Source organism: Triticum urartu, chromosome 2, assembly GCF_003073215.2.
Source record: "Triticum urartu cultivar G1812 chromosome 2, Tu2.1, whole genome shotgun sequence".
Classification (NCBI taxonomy): Eukaryota; Viridiplantae; Streptophyta; class Magnoliopsida; order Poales; family Poaceae; genus Triticum; species Triticum urartu.
Window position 1 is genome coordinate 663,355,649 of NC_053023.1, and position 13,607 is coordinate 663,369,255.

Consider the following 13,607-nt stretch of genomic DNA (forward strand, 5'->3'; position numbering starts at 1 on the left):
GTACATTAAAAAAAATTCATCACCACACAATCACATCCATGACAATATCCATCACCAGTTCACCACCCACACGTGCATATGGATAATAGAGAAAAGATTTTAGGTTGTCACCAGCATGCAAATTTGAGGTCGATACCATATTAGCATAACTTTTGAGTCGACCTTAAATCGTGCATCATTTGTTGTGCTTGCAAGTTGGGTTCAGATAGCATCATCTCCTGCCCACCGAACATGCTATACAATTTCGAATTAATTTGATTTTAGGTGGAAAGGCGCAGCTTGAAACATGATGTGGCTTCTCTCCGTCAATTAGCAATGGAAACCGTGGCATAGATAATTATTTTTCTTGTGCCTTCTTTAGTATAAGAGTGTTCCTTGCACCTGGATGCTCTAATCACGAACTATAACTGCTATTTAAATGAACCTGATGATATCTTGTTTACAATGTGTCAACCTTAGCCAGAAAAAAAAATGCTTGCCAAACAAACATAGGAGCACAATGTGACAAAGGAAAGAGGTGTTCCTATTTATGTGATTTTGGCTTTGGCTTTTATAAGCCAAAATCAAATAAATATGTGCTTATTCGGCTTATAAGGCAAAACCCAAAAGCTAGAGTTAATCCTAGCCAAACACCCACATAGTATCTTTCTGATTTTGTCCTCTTAATTGCGCCCTGAACTTAGCAATGTTCGGACAATGTTGGATAGAGCCATAATATTTTCACGGCACATTTTTCATTGCCTAACCGTGCAAACTAGGCGCTCACAATGAGGAAAGAATATGTCACTTTTGATCTCACTTGGGTGAGCGAACACTAAGTCATACCATCAAACATTCAATTGTTTTGTTAAAACACCATTGCAATAATTTTTTGGCAGTTCAAAGAAAGTTGTGAGGAAAAATCTTCCCACATAATTACATGCGACATATAAGCCAACTTGTGTAATAATTTTAAGAAGTACGTAATATGTTGTTTTGTAGTTTGCAAGGTGAACGATAGGTTGTTCTTTGGGCTTTAGCTTTTCTCTCTCTTTTTCCTTTCCCCTTGTATATTGTTTATTAAAGAAAAACTACAGTAGAACAATTGTTCTACGGTGTGCGGCTCGAAAAATGGGTGAAACATATGCACTTACACAATGACGTCAATACACATGCAACTTATGCAAAATAAACTCGAGATAAGTTGCAGTATAAAATGTTTAAATATGTCATGTTACCCAACTAAATCTTACTGTCACTGGTGTTCAGTATAGCACTTCACGGTCCCCTTGCTCCTAGCCTCACCGGTGCTCAATCTCCATGATCCTGGGTACCTGCAGGGATGAAAAATCGCGAACAAGACAAGAGATACTTCATGAAACAATTTTATTTCACACATATACGAGACATTGTGTCAAAGACATCCATTAACCCCTTCACAAAATATCTGGGGTTGCAAGGCTCATGCCTCACCCCATACCTTACCGATCTACTCACACATAGAGATCAGATCACGGGAAGAAAACATTGAAGAACACATCTTGTGATTGATTGACTGCAATATGTCTTACAATGGATGCCTTGTGCGATACACAATTACAAGTATGAACGAGATGAGCGAGCACTATGGTGGTGGAGATGGCTATGGAGGTGAAAATGACTGCGGTTAGAGTTTGTGGATGAAGATGATGATGAACATGTTCTGGTTGTGCTCGACGCTCCTCCTTCTCTCATTCTATTGACATTTCGACTGGTGTTAGTGTCAAAACCGACAGACCTCAGGGTAGGGGGTCCTGAGTTGTGGATTTCGGGCCAAAGGTAATAGGAACGGAGGAGACAATGTTACCCAGGTTCGGGCCCTCTTGATGGAAGTAAAACCCTATGTCCTTCTCTTGTTAATATTTATGAAGATGTATCGAGTACAGAGCTGATCTACCTCGAGATTGTAATGTGTGGTCTAACTCTGGGGCTAGGCGAATGATTTTTGCGTTGATGTCCTCTCTGAAGGAAATATGCCCTAGAGGCAATAATAAAGTTGTTATTTATATTTCCTTATATCATGATAAATATTTATTATTCATGCTAGAATTGTATTAACCGGAAACTTGATACATGTGTGGATACATAGACAAAATAGAGTGTCCCTAGTATGCCTCTACTTGACTAGCTCGTTAATCAAAGATGGTTTAGTTTCCTAGCCATATACATGTGTTGTCATTTGATGAATGGGATCACATCATTAGAGAATGATGTGATGGACAAGACCCATCCGTTAGCTTAGCATAATGATCATTAAGTTTTATTGCTATTGTTTTCTTCATGACTTATACATATTCCTTTGACTATGAGATTATGCAACTCTCGAATACCGGAGGAACATCTTGTGTGCTATCAAATGTCACAACGTAACTGAGTTATTATAAAGATGCTCTACAGGTGTCTCCGATGTTGTTTGTTGAGTTGGCGTTGATCGAGATTAGGATTTGTCACTCTGTGTATCAGAGAGGTATCTCTGGGCCCTTTCGGTAATGCACATCATAATGAGCCTTGCAAGCAATGTGTCTAATGAGTTAGCCACGAGATGATGTATTACGGAATGAGTAAAGAGACTTTCCGGTGACGAGATTGAACTAGGTATGATGATACCGACGATCGAATCTCGGGCAAGTAACATAGCGATGACAAAGGGAACAATGTATGTTGTTGTGGGGTTTGACTGATAAAGATCTTCGTAGAATATGTAGGAGCCGATATGAGCATCCAGGTTCCGCTATTGGTTATTGACCGGAGATGTGTCTCGGTCATGTCTACATAGTTCTCGAACCCGTAGGGTCCGCACGCTTAACGTTCGATGACGATTTATATTATGAGTTATGTGATTTGATGATCGAAGGTTGGCCAGAGTCCTGGATGAGATCACGGACATGACGAGGAGTCTCGAAATGGTCGAGACATAAAGATTCATAAATTGGAAGGTTACATTCGGACACCTGAATGGTTCTGGTCGTTTCGGATGAGTTTCGGAGTACCCCCCGGAAGTTATTGGGCCTCATGGGCCTAGTGGTAGAAGAGAGGAGGCAGGCCAGGGATGAAGGAAATATGCCCAAGAGGCAATAACAAAGTTATTATTTATTTCCTTATATCATGATAAATGTTTATTATTCATGCTAGAATTGTAATAACCGGAAACATAATACATGTGTGAATACATAGACAAACAGATTGTCATTAGTATGCCTCTACTTGACTAGCCCGTTGATCAAAGATGGTTATGTTTCCTGACCATAGACATGAGTTGTCATTTGATTAACTGGGTCACATCATTAGGAGAATGATGTGATTGACTTGACCCATTCCGTTAGCTTAGCACTTGATCGTTTAGTATGTTGCTATTGCTTTCTTCATGACTTATACATGTTCCTATAACTATGAGATTATGCAACTCCCGTTTACCGGAGGAACACTTTGTGTGCTACCAAACGTCACAACATAACTGGGTGATTATAAAGGTGCTCTACAGGTGTCTCCAAAGGTACTTGTTGGGTTGGCGTATTTCGAGATTAGGATTTGTCACTCCGATTGTCGGAGAGGTATCTCTGGGCCCTCTCGGTAATGCACATCACTTAAGCCTTGCAAGCATTGCAACTAATGAGTTAGTTGAAGGATAGTGTATTACAGAACGAGTAAAGAGACTTACCGGTAACTATATTGAACTAGGTATTGAGATACCGACGATCGAATCTCGGGCAAGTAACATACCGATGACAAAGGGAACAACGTATGTTGTTATGCGGTCTGACCGATAAAGATCTTCGTAGAATATGTAGGAGCCAATATGAGCATCCAGGTTCCGCTATTGGTTATTGACCGGAGACGTGTCTCGATCATGTCTACATAGTTCTCCAACCCGTAGGGTCCGCACGCTTAAAGTTCGGTGACGATTGCAATTAGGGTTTTTGTGTTTTGATGTACCAAAGGTTTTTCGAAGTCCCGGATGTGATCACAGACATAACGAGGAGTCTCGAAATGGTCGAGACATAAAGATTGATATATTGGAAGCCTATATTTGGATATCGGAAACGTTCCGGGTGAAATCAGGATTTTACCGGAGCACCGGGGGGTTACCGGAACCCCCCCGGGGTTAATGGGCCTACATGGGCCCTAAGGGAGAAGAGGAGGGCCGGCCAGGGCAGGCCGCACGCCCCCTCCCCCCTAGTCCGAATAGGACAAGGAAGGGGGGCGGCGCGCCCCTTTCCTCTTTCCCCCTTCCCCTTTCCCTCTCCAACAAGGCAAGAGGGGGGAGTCCTACTCCCGGTGGGAGTAGGACTCCTCTAGGCGCACCCCTAGGGCCGGCCGCACCTCCCCCTCTCCCTCCTTTATATACGGGGGCAAGGGGGCACCCCATTACACACAAGTTGATCTTCGTGATCGTTCCTTAGCCGTGTGCGGTGCCCCCTTCCACCATATTCCACCTCGGTCATATCGTAGCGGTGCTTAGGCGAAGCCCTGCGTCGGTAGAACATCATCACCGTCATCACGCCGTCATGCTAACAAAACTCTCCCTCAACACTCGGCTTGATCGGAGCTCGAGGGACGTCACCGAGTTGAACGTGTGCAGAACTCAGAGGTGCCGTACGTTCGGTACTTGGATCGGTCGGATCGGGAAGACGTACGACTACTTCCTCTACGTTGTGTCAACGCTTCCGTTGCCGGTGTACGAGGGTACATAGACAACACTCTCCCCTCTTGTTGCTATGCATCACCATGATCTTGCGTGTGCGTAGGGAAATTTTTGAAATTACTACGTTCCCCAACAGTGGCATCCGAGCTAGGTTTTATGCGTTGATGTTATGCACGAGTAGAACACAAGTGAGTTGTGGGCGATATAAGTCATACTGCTTATCAGCATGTCATACTTTGGTTCGGCGGTATTGTTGGATGAAGTGGCCCGGACCGACATTACGCGTACGCTTACGCGAGACTGGTTCTACCGACGTGCTTTGCACACAGGTGGCTGGCGGGTGTCAGTTTCTCCAACTTTAGTTGAACCGAGTGTGGCTACTCCCGGTCCTTGCGAAGGTTAAAACAACACCAACTTGACAAACTATCGTTGTGGTTTTGATGCATAGGTAAGAATGGTTCTTGCTCAGCCCGTACCAGCCACGTAAAACTTGCAACAACAAAGTAGAGGACGTCTAACTTGTTTTTGCAGGGCATGTTGTGATGTGATATGGTCAAGACATGATGAGATATAAGTTGTTGTATAAGATGATCATGTTTTGTTGAAGTTATCGGCAACTGGCAGAAACCTTATGGTTGTCTCTTTATTACATAAGATGCAAGAGCCAAATAATTGCTTTACTTTATCGCTATGCGATAGCAATAGTTGCAAGAGCAATAGTTGGCGAGACAACCATGTGACGACACATTGATATAGATCAAGATGATGGAGATCATAGTGTCATGCCGGTGACGATGGAGATCATGACGATGCTTTGGAGATAGAGATCAAAGGCACAAGATGATGATGGCCATATCATGTCACATATTTTGATTGCATGTGATGTTTATCTTTTATACATCTTACTTTGCTTAGTTATGACGGTAGCATTATAAGATGATCTCTCACTAAATTTCAAGATAAAAGTGTTCTCCCTGAGTATGCACCGTTGCCAAAGTTCGTCATGCCCAGACACCATGTGATGATCGGGTGTGATAAGCTCTACGTCCATCTACAACGGGTGCAAGCCAGTTTCGCACACGCAGAAATACTCGGGTTAAACTTGACGAGCCTAGCATATGCATATGCAGATATGGCCTCGGAACACTGGAGACCGAAAGGTCGAGCGTGAATCATATAGTAGATATGATCAACATAATGATGTTCACCATTGAAAACTACTCCATTTCACGTGATGATCGGTTATGGTTTAGTTGATATGGATCACGTGATCACTTAGATGATTAGAGGGATGTCTATCTAAGTGGGAGTTCTTAAGTAATATGATTAATTGAACTATAATTTATCATGAACTTAGTCCTGGTAGTATTAGCATATCTATGTTGTAGATCAATAGCTCGCGTTTAGCTCCTCTGTTTTATTTTTGATATGTTCCTAGAGAAAACTAAGTTGAAAAATGTTAGTAGCAATGATGCGGATTGGATCCGTGATCTGAGGATTATCCTCATTGCTGCATAGAAGAATTATGTCCTTGATGCACCGCTAGGTGACAGGCCTATTGCAGGAGCAGATGCAGACGTCATGAACGTTTGGCTAGCTCAATATGATGACTACTTGATAGTTTCGTGCACCATGCATAATGGCTTAGAATCGGGACTTCAAAGATGTTTTGAATGTCATGGACCATATCAGATGTTCCAGGAGTTGAAGTTAATATTTCAAGCAAATACCCGAGTTGAGAGATATGAAGTCTCCAACAAGTTCTATAGCTAAAAAGATGGAGGAGAATAGCTCAAGCAGTGAGCATGTGCTCAGATTGTCTGGGTATTACAATTGCTTGAATCAAGTGGGAGTTAATCTTCCAGATAAGATAGTGATTGACAGAATTCTCTAGTCACCATCACCAAGTTAGTAGAACTTCGTGATGAACTATGATATGTAAGGGATAACAGAAACGATTCCCAAGCTCTTCGTAATGCTGAAATCAACGAAGGTAGAAATCAAGAAAAATATCAAGTGTTGATGGTAGACAAGACCACTAGTTTCAAGAAAAGGGCAAAGGGAAGAAGGGGAACTTCAAGAAGAATGGCAAGCAAGTTGCTGCTCAAGTGAAGAAGCCCAAGTCTGGTCCTAAGCCTGAGACTAAGTGCTTCTACTGCAAAGGGACTGGTCACTGGAAGCGGAACTGCCCCAAGTATTTGGCGGATAAGAAGGATGGCAAAGTGAACAATGGTATATTTGATATACAGATTATTGATGTGTATTTTACTAGTGTTCGTAGCAACCCCTCGGTATTTGATACTGGTTCAGTTGCTAAGAGTAGTAACTTGAAACGGGACTTACAGAATGAACAGAGACTAGTTAAGGGTGAAGTGACGATGTGTGTTGGAAGTGGTTCCAAGATTGATATGATCATGATCGCACACTCCCTATACTTTCAGGATTAGTGTTGAACCAAAATAAGTTTTATTTGGTGTTTGCGTTGAGCATGAATATGATTTGATCATGTTTATTGCAATACGGTTATTCATTTAAGTTAGAGAATAAATTGTTGTTCTGTTTACATGAATAAAACCTTATATGGTTACACACCCAATGAAAATGGTTCGTTGGATCTCGATCGTAGTGATACACATATTCATAATATTGAAACCAAAAGATGCAAAGTTAATAATGATAGTGCAACTTATTTGTGGCACTGCCGTTTAGGTCATATTGGTGTAAAGCGCATGAAGAAACTCCATGCTGATGGACTTTTGGAATCACTTGATGCTTGCGAACCATGCCTCATGGGCAAGATGACTAAGACTCCGTTCTCTGGAACAATGGAACGAGCAACAGATTTGTTAGAAATCATACATACTGATGTATGTGGTCCGATGAATATTGAGGCTCGCGGCAGGTATCATTATTTTCCGATCTTCATAGATGATTTGAGCAGATATGAGTATATCTACTTGATGAAACACAAGTCTGAAACATTTGAAAAGTTCAATGAATTTCAGAGTAAAGTGGAGAATCATTGTAACAAAAATAAAAAGTTTCTATGATATGATCATAGAAGTAAAATATTTGAGTTACGAGTTTGGCCTTCAGTCAAAACAATGTGAAATAGTTTCACTACTCACGCCACCTGGAACACCACAGTGTAATGGTGTGTCCGAACGTCGTAACCGTACTTTATTAGATATGGTGCGATCTATGATGTCTCTTACCGATTTACCACTATCGTTTTGGGGTTATGCATTAGAGACAACTACATTCACATTAAATAGGGCACCATCTAAATCCGTTGAGACGACACCGTATGAATTATGGTTTGGCAAGAAACCTAAGCTGTCGTTTCTTAAAGTTTGAGGTTGCAATGCTTATGTGAAAAAGTTTCAACCTGATAAGCTCAAACCCAAATCGGAGAAGTGCATCTTCATAGGATACCCAAAAGAAAATGTTGGGTACACCTTCTATCACAGATCCGAAGGCAAGATATTCATTGCTGAGAATGGATCCTTTCTAGAGAAGGAGTTTCTCTCGAAAGAAGTGAGTGGGAGGAAAGTAGAACTTGATGAGGTAACAGTACCTGCTCCCTTATTGGAAAGTAGTTCATCACAGAAATATGTTCCTGTGACTACTACACCAATTAGTGAGGAAGCTAATGATGATGATCATGTAACTTCAGATGAAGTTGGTACCAAACCTCGTAGGTAAACCGGAGTGAGATCCGCACCAGAGTGGTACGGTAATCCTGTTCTGGAGGTCATGTTACTTGACCATGACGAGCCTACGAACTATGAGGAAGCGATGATGAGCCCAGATTCCGCGAAATGGCTTGAGGCCATGAAATCTGAGATGAGATCCATGTATGAGAACAAAGTATGGACTTTGATTGACTTGCCCATTGATCGGCGAGCCATTGAGATTAAATGGATCTTAAAGAGGAAGACGGACGCTGATAGTAGTGTTACTATCTACAAAGCTAGAATTGTCGCACAAAGGTTTTCGACAAGTTCAAGGTGTTGACTATGATGAGAGTTTCTCACTCGTATCTATGCTTAAGTCTGTCCGAATCATGTTAGCAATTGCCGCATTTTATGAAATCTGGCAAATGGATAAACAAAACTGCATTCCTTAATGGATTTATTAAAGAAGAGTTGTATATGATGCAACCAGAAGGTTTTGTCAATCCTAAAGGTACTAACAAAATATGCAAGCTCCAGCAATCCATCTATGGACTGGTGCAAGCATCTCGGAGTTGGAATATATGCTTTGATAAGTTGATCAAAGCATATAGTTTTATACAGACTTGCGGTGAAGCCTGTATTTACAAGAAAGTGAGTGGGAGCACTACAACATTTCTGATAAGTATATGTGAATGACATATTGTTGATCAGAGATAATGTAGAATTATTCTGCAAAGCATAAAGGAATGTTTGAAAGGAGTTTTTCAAAGAAAGACCTCGGTGAAGCTGCTTACATATTGAGCATCAAGATCTATAGAGATAGATCAAGACGCTTGATAAGTTTTTCAATGAGTACATACCTTGACAAGATTTTGAAGTAGTTTAAAATGGAACAGTCAAAGAAAGAGTTCTTGCCTATGTTACAAGGTGTGAAACTGAGTAAGACTCAAAGCCCGACCACGGCAGAAGATAGAAAGAGAATGAAAGTCATTCCCTATGCCTTGGCCATAGGTTCTATAAAATATGCCATGCTGTGTACCAAATCTATTGTATACCCTACATTGTTTTTGGAAAGGAAGTACAATAGTGATCTAGGAGTAGATCACTGGACAGCGGTCAAAATTATCCTTAGTGGAATAAGGATATGTGTCTCGATTATGGAGGTGACAAAAAGGTTCGTCGTAAAGGGTTACGTCGATGCAAATTTTGACACTGATCCAAATGACTCTAAATCTCAATCTAGATACATATTGAAAGTGGGAGCAATTATCTAGAGTAGCTCCGTGCAGAGCATCGTTGACATAGAAATTTGCAAAATACTTACAGATCTGAATGTGGCAGACCCGTTGACTAAACTTCTCTCACAAGCAAAACATGATCACACCTTAGTACTCTTCGGGTGTTAATCACATAGCGATGTGAACTAGATTATTGACTCTAGTAAACCCTTTGGGTGTTGGTCACATGTCGATGTGAACTATTGGTGTTAATCACATGGTGATGTGAACTATTAGAATCATTACTGTGTAATCTAGATTATTGACTCTAGTGCAAGTGGGAGACTAAAGGAAATATGCCCTAGAGGCAATAATAAAGTTATTATTTATTTCCTTATATCATGATAAATGTTTATTATTCATGCTAGAATTGTATTAACCAGAAACCTAATACATGTGTGAATACATAGACAAACAGATTGTCACTAGTATGCCTCTACTTGACTAGCCCGTTGATCAAAGATGGTTATGTTTCCTGACCATAGACATGAGTTATCATTTGATTAACGGGGTCACATCATTAGGAGAATGATGTTATTGACTTGACCCATTCCGTTAGCTTAGCACTTGATCATTTACTATGTTGCTATTGCTTTCTTCATGACTTATACATGTTCCTATGACTATGAGATTATGCAACTCCCGTTTACCGGAGGAACACTTTGTGTGCTACCAAACGTCACAATGTAACTGGGTGATTGTAAAGGTGCTCTATAGGTGTCTCCAAAGGTACTTGTTGGGTTGGCGTATTTCAAGATTAGGATTTGTCACTGCGATTGTCGGAGAGGTATCTCTGGGCCCTCTCGGTAATGCACATCACTTAAGCCTTGCAAACATTGCAACTAATGAGTTAGTTGCAGGATAGTGTATTACGGAACGAGTAAAGAGACTTGCCGGTAACGAGATTGAACTAGGTATTGAGATACCGACGATCAAATCTCGGGCAAGTAACATACGATGACAAAGGGAACAACGTATGTTGTTATGCGGTCTGACCGATAAAGATCTTCATAGAATATGTAGGAGCCAATATGAGCATCCAGGTTCCACTATTGGTTATTGACCGGAGACGTGTCTCGGTCATGTCTACATAGTTCTCGAACCCGTAGGGTCCGGACGCTTAAAGTTCGGTGACGATCGTAATTAGGGTTTTTTTGTTTTGATGTACCGAAGGTTGTTCGAAATCCCGGATGTGATCACAGACATAACAAGGAGTCTCGAAATGGTCGAGACATAAAGATTGATATATTGGAAGCCTATATTTGGATATTGGAAACGTTCCGGGTGAAATCGGGATTTTATCGGAGCACCAGGGGGTTACCGGAACCCCCCCGGGGGTTAAGGGGCCTACATGGGCCCTAAGGGAGAAGAGGAGGGCCGGCCAGGGCAGGCTGCACGCCCCTCCCCCCTAGTCCGAATAGGACAAGGAAGGGGGGGCCCTTTCCTCTTTCCCCCTTCCCCTTTCCTTCTCCAACAAGGCAAGAGGGGGGAGTCCTACTCCCGATGGGAGTAGGACTCCTCCAGGCGCACCCCTAGGGCCGGCCGCACCTCCCCCTCTCCCTCCTATATACGGGGGCAAGGGGGCACCCCATGACACACAAGTTGATCTTCGTGATCGTTCCTTAGCCGTGTGCGGTGCCCCCTTCCACCATATTCCACCTCGGTCATATCGTAGCGGTGCTTAGGCGAAGCCCTGCATCGGTAGAACATCATCACTGTCATCATGCCGTCGTGCTGACAAAACTCTCCCTCAACACTCGGCTGGATCGAAGCTCGAGGGACGTCACCGAGTTGAATGTGTGCAGAACTCGGAGGTGCCGTACGTTCGGTACTTGGATCGGTCGGATCGGGAAGACGTACGACTACTTCCTCTACGTTGTGTCAATGCTTCCGTTGCCGGTCTACGAGGGTACGTAGACAACACTCTCCCCTCTCGTTGCTATGCATCACCATGATCTTGCGTGTGCGTAGTGAAATTTTTGAAATTACTACATTCCCCAACAAGGGAGTGGCGCACGACCCCCTAGCCTAAACCGAATTGTACTAGGGTTGGGGGGCCGGCCCACTTTCCTTCTCTTCTCCTCTTCCTCCCCCCTTCTCCTTGTGGGAATAGGAAAGGGGGGGGGGTGAATCCTACTTGGAGTAGGACTCCCCCCTTGGGTGCGTCACACCTTGGCCGGCCTCCTCCTCCCTCCCCCTTTATATACGTGGGAGGGGGGCACCCCATAGACACCAAAGTTTCTCTTAGCCATGTGCGGTGCCCCCCTCCACAGTTACACATCTCGGTCATACCGTCGTAGTGCTTAGGCGAAGCCCTGCACCAGTAACTTCATCATCACCGTCGCCACGCCGTCGTGCTGACGGAATTCTCTCGGCCTCAACTGGATCAAGAGCTCGAGGGATGTTATCGAGCTAAACGTGTGCTGAACGCGGAGGTGTCATACGTTCGGTGCTTGCATCGGTTGGATCGCGAAGACGTTCGACTACATCAACCACGTTATTAAACGCTTCCGCTTTCGGTCTACGAGGGTACGTAGACAGACTCTCCCCTCTCATTTCTATGCATCTCCTAGATAGATCTTGCATGATCGTAGGAAACTTTTTGAAATACTGCGTTCCCCAACAGTGGCATCCGAGATAGGTCTATGCATAGATGTTATATGCACGAGTAGAACACAATGAGTTTGGGCGATAATAGTCATACTGCTTACTAGAAATGTCTTACTTTGATTCGGTGGTATTGTTGGATGAAGCGGCCCGGACCGACATTACATGACCGTGTTCATGAGACTGGTTCTACCAACGTGCTTTGCACACAGGTGGCTGGCGGGTGTCTGTTTCTCCAACTTTAGTTGAATCGAGTTTGACTACGCCCGGTCCTTGTTGAAGGTTAAAACTACACACTCGATGAAAAATCGTTGTGGTTTTGATGCGTAGGTAAGAACAGTTGTTGCTAGAAGCCCGTAGCAGCCACGTAAAACTTGCAAAAACAAAGTAGAGGACATCTAACTTGTTTTTGCAGGGCATGTTGTGATGTGATATGGTCAAGACATGATGTGATATAATTTGTTTATGAGATGATCATGTTTTGTTAAAGTTATGGGCAACTGGCAGGAGCCTTATGGTTGTCTCTTTATTGCATAAGATGCAAGCGCCATATAATTGTTTTACTTTATCGCTATGCGATAGTAATAGTTGCAAAAGCAATAGTTGGTGAGACGACGATGTGATGACACATTGATAGAGATCAAGATGATGAAGATCATGGTGTCATGTCGGTGACGATAGAGATCATGCCGGTACTTTGGAGATGGATATCAAAGGCAGAATGTGATGATGGCCATATCATGTCACATATTTTGATTGCATGTGATGTTTTTCTTTTATGCATCTTATTTTTTAGTACGGCGGTAGCATTATAAGATGACCCCTCATTAAATTTCAAGGTATAAGTGTTCTCCCTGATTATGCACCGTTGCGACTGTTTGTCATGCCGAGACACCACGTGATGATTGGGTGTGATAAGCTCTACGTTCACATACAACGGTTGCAAGCCAGTTTTGCACACGCGGAATACTCGGGTTAAACTTGACGAGCCTAGCATATGCAGATATGGCCTCGGAACACTGAGACCGAAAGGCCGAACGTGAATCATATAGTAGAGATGATCAACATAGTGATGTTCACCATTGAAAACTACTCCATCTCACGTGATGATCAGACATGGTTCAGTTCATATGGATCACATGAGATCATTTAGATGACTAGAGGGATGTCTATCTAAGTGGGAGTTCTTAAGTAATATGATTAATTGAACTTTAATTTATCATGAACTTAGTCCTGATAGTATTTGCAAATTATGTTGTAGATCAATAGCTCACGTTATAGCTCCCCGTTTATTTTTTTGATATGTTCCTAGAGAAAAATAAGTTGAAAGATCATAGTAGCAATGATGCGGACTGGATCCGTGATCTGAGGATTATCCTCATTGCT